The following is a 4582-nucleotide window of genomic DNA, read 5'->3' as shown; positions in this document are numbered from 1 at the left end:
GAAAGTTTCTGAGGATCTTCAAGGATTTCCCCTGATTCGCCAGCAGTTTCTTGATTCTGTCAACGAGGTTAGGATCACTGCCCCTGTTGGTTATCTTGATGGTTTTTGAGGATCACCCGTGTCTGACGTTATATCCTGTTGTTTTTTGCAGAAACTTACTGAAATAGAATCTTATGTTAGCCACGTTGAAGATCAGGATCGCCAGATTGCCGACCTTCATCAAATGGGTGCGCTGAAGGATCTCAAGATCACTGATCTTGAGAAGGAGATCCGGGCTGTTAAGGATGAGGCTGTCAAAGCATTGATCAAGTTCGATTATGAGAAGCATGACATTACTCAGGACGCTAAAGTCTCTGCCGCGATAGCTATGTACAAGATACAACTGCAGATGGCCACGGAGGCTCAGGATCCTTCCTTTGATAAGAGCACATGGGATATTGAAGGCTGGAAGGCAAGGCTAGCAGAGTTGGAGGACGAGGATGAGGCTGAGGAGATCCCCATGCTGGAAGGTGGTGGTGCTGAGAAGGATCAAGGTGGAGATGCTGGTGGTGACGAAGCAGCGAAGGAGTAGGCTGCATGATTGGGCGATGATGGATATTGTTGACTAGGCCGGAGCCCAATTTTTTAGGTTTGGTAGTGGTTTTTTGTGGTTGTTGATGGTTTGAAACAATTATGGTCTGTAATCTCTGAACAATAGTTTCTTAGGGTTAAGGATCCTGGATCCTTTGAACAATAGGTAGGATTGCAAAAGGTGGAGGGATCCTCTGTTTGGGGGATGAAGCCTTTGTGATCCTGCCGCTTTAATTTTCCTGCACAATGCTAAGACCGCATAGACAATGGACACCCTTTGCCAACCCATGTGGACGGGCCACGTTTTGCTGGTAGAAATGTGGGTTGGCAATTTTGACAACTTTTTGAAAGGGTTAATGATCCTCTTGTTTAATAATATAACTTAACTTTTCTGGCTTATCTCGTGTTGTTATCCTTATCTTCTTGTTTCTTAGTTGTCTTTGTAATATATTTGCAAGAGTTGAAAATATTTAATAAATTTAGGATATGATCCTAGATCAAATATCCTGATATTGAAAATATTCAAAGTATTTTAGTTCAAGGATCATAGGTTTGGTTGTCAAAGTATAAGGGTCGGTTAGGATAATGAACATAATCAAAATAGTCAAGGATCATACCTGAGGATCCAAGCCAGGATCCTAACCTTCAATCGAGACAATCGTGGATAAGACTTTGATGGATAATAAGGATTAAGGATCCTTATGTGTTGTTTCTTTGACAAACCTGAAGAAGGAAGCACAACTTGGGACTAAGCCAATGTAAGAAGTAAATCAGTAACTGGGGTCATGCCCAAAGGATAACTGAGAATGATCCCAGAGGATCACTGGGGACAAGCCCAAAGGATAACTGGGGACAAGCCCAAAGGATAACTGGGGACAAGCCCAAAGGATCGTATGTAAACTGGAGTATGGCCCTTTCTGGCGACTATCCAAACTTAGTGACATGAAAATGTCAAAACCTTAGCTAACGTGAAAACGTTAGAAACCTTAGGAATGGATGTATGGTACGTCTACCATTATACGTAGGATCCTAAATATAGCCAGTACGATGAGGTTGTCAGCCCCGAAAGTGGGTACTGGTCCCAAAGACGTGAACTATACCAGGATCATCGTGCGCTGCTGGCGGAAACTGGGGATAATCCCAAGGATAACTGGGGTTGGACCCAAGGATCTGTGGTGCTTTTTGGAGATCTTTGACGATTTGCTGAAGATACCTGAACTATCATAACTCAAATGGTTTGTGAGTAGAGGATGAAGGATACATGATCCTTATCCTTAGGTAAAAAGTAAGAAAATGCAATAGTTTTAGGATAAGCATATTACCAGAGTAAGGATCACCGATATCTCCGGGATCCTTCAAGGATACTTCTATGTAAGGATCACATGCAGGAAGGATCATGTTCACATGAAATATTTCTTTAAGTGAACAACATTCCAGGCTCTTGGTAACAAGTTTCCCTCCATGGTTAGCAACCTGTATGCCCCCTTTCCTGCTTCAGCTTCAATCAAGTAGGGACCTTCCCATTTTGGTGCTAGCTTCCCGTCAGCAGGATTGATAGTATTTTGAAATGCTTTTCTTAACACCATATCTCCGACTTGGAACTTCCTTATCCTGACATTCTTGTTGTAGGCACCAGCCATCCTTTGTTGGTAGCTTGCCATCCTTATCCTAGCTAGATCCCTGTTTTCCTCAATAGTATCCAAATCCTGAGTTAGGATTGTAGTATTTTCTTCAGGATCACGAGCACTTGTTCTAGCAGTTGGGATCACCATCTCTGTTGGGATCACTGCTTCTGCCCCAAATACTAAAGAGAAGGGTGTTTGACCGGTGGCATTCTTGGGAGTTGTCCTGTCAGCCCATAGCACATAAGGTGACTCTTCTGCCCATTTCCCTTTCTTGGATCCTAGCCTCTTCTTCAGATTGTTGATGATGATCTTGTTGGATGATTCTGCTTGACCATTGGCTTGTGGGTGAACTGGTGTTGATGTGATCATCTTGATTCCCCAACTGTTACAAAAGTTAGTGGTTCTGCTTCCAATGAATTGGGAACCATTATCACATACAATTTCAGAGGGAATGCCAAATCTAGTTATAATATTTCTTTTGATAAAGGATATAACTTCTTTTTCTCTGACTTGAGCGAAGGCTTCAGCTTCTATCCATTTGGAAAAATAGTCAGTCATGGCAAGCATAAATACTTTTCCACCAGGTGCTTTAGGGAGCTTGCCAACTATATCCATTCCCCATCTCATGAATGGCCAAGAGGATGGTATGGGGTGTAGTAATTCAGCTGGTTGGTGAAGGATATTGCTATGCCTTTGGCAAGGATCACATTTCTTAGCATACTCTATAGCATCCCTTTTCATGGTTGGCCAGTAGTATCCTGTTCTAAGGATCCTTGAGAATAATGCCCTGCCCCCAGTGTGGTTTCCACAATCTCCTTCATGGAAGTCCCTCAACACTTCTTCAATTTCAGGATCCTCAATACATCTTAAATATGGTCCTGCAAGGGATCGTTTATATAGCACATTATTCAAGATTGTAAATGGAGATACCTTGATCCTGAAAGCTCTAGGATTTTCTCCCATTGGAATCTCTCCGTTTTGCAAGTATTTCATGATTGGTGGGATCCATGATCCTGAATAAGATTGAGCTTCTTCACTAGGGATTACTGCAGTATCCTCTTCTATTTCCATGGCCACTTGATTTTCAATAGCAGGAGCCAGGATATGGATGATAGGGATACTTATGTCTTCTGGAATTTTTAAGGATGATCCTAGGTTGGCCAATGCATCAGCTTCCGTGTTATCCTCCCTTGGTACCTGTGTCAAGCTGAAAGAAACAAAAGAGAGTGCCAATTCTTTGACTATCTCTAAATATTTGGTTAGTTTTTCACCTTTAACAGCATAGGATCCGTTAAAGTGATTAGTGATCAATAATGAGTCTACATATACTTTAAGATACTTTACCCCCATATCCTTAGCAATTTGTAAGCCAGCAATTAAGGCTTCATATTCAGCCTCATTGTTAGTTGCTTGGAACTCACAGGCTATGGAGTGGGGTATTATGTCCCCTGTGGCGATTTTAGTAGGATCCCTAGCCCTGTGCCTTTGATATTTGAGGATCCGTCAGTGTGTAGTATCCAAGGATCCTTGGTTTCATCCAGCTGCTGGACCTCCAATTCTGCTTCCTTTTGTAGATCACTACTGAAATCAGCCACAAAGTCAGCTAACGCTTGAGATTTAATGGCTGTTCTTGGTTCGTATCTTATATCATGGGCACTAAGCTTCACTGCCCACTTAGCCATTCTCCCTGACATGTCCGGTTTCCTGAGGACATTCTTAATTGGAAAATTAGTTTTAACAACAATAGTATAATGCCTTAACTTAGTCGATGCCATGATTAATGCAAGGATAAGTTTTTCGAGGTGTGAGTACCTGGATTCGGCATCAAGTAAACTTTTACTTACATAGTAGATAGGATACTGTGTACCTTCGTGATCCTTAACAAGGACAGCACTTACAGCGGTTGAGGATACCGCTAGATATAGGATAACACATCTCCTTTTTCCGGTTTTGCTAATGCTGGTGCTGAGGACATATACTCTTTTAGGGCTTGTAAAGCATTCTCATGCTTCTCAGTCCATTCGAACTTCTTATTCTTCCTTAGGATATCGTAAATTCTCTTGCATTTTTCTGAGGATTTCGATATGAATCTGTTCAAAGCTGCTATCCTGCCTGTCAGTCTTTGAACATCCTTGGCATTGGCAGGGGATTTGATACTTATTAATGCTTTGATTTGTTCCGGGCTTGCTTCAATGCCCCTCTGGTTACCATGTACCCTAAGAACTTTCCTGCCTTAACACCAAAATGGCATTTTGAAGGATTAAGTTTCATGTTGTAACTATCAAGGATATCAATGCTTCTTCCAAGTCCCTTAGGTGATCCTCAGCTTTCTTTGACTTGACCACCATATCATCTATGTACACCTCCATAGTTTTTCCAATTTGATC

The sequence above is a fragment of the Helianthus annuus genome, chromosome 9, assembly GCF_002127325.2.
Source record: "Helianthus annuus cultivar XRQ/B chromosome 9, HanXRQr2.0-SUNRISE, whole genome shotgun sequence".
Taxonomy (NCBI): Eukaryota; Viridiplantae; Streptophyta; class Magnoliopsida; order Asterales; family Asteraceae; genus Helianthus; species Helianthus annuus.
The sequence above is the reverse complement of the archived record's forward strand: the minus strand, read 5'-3'. Positions refer to the sequence as shown.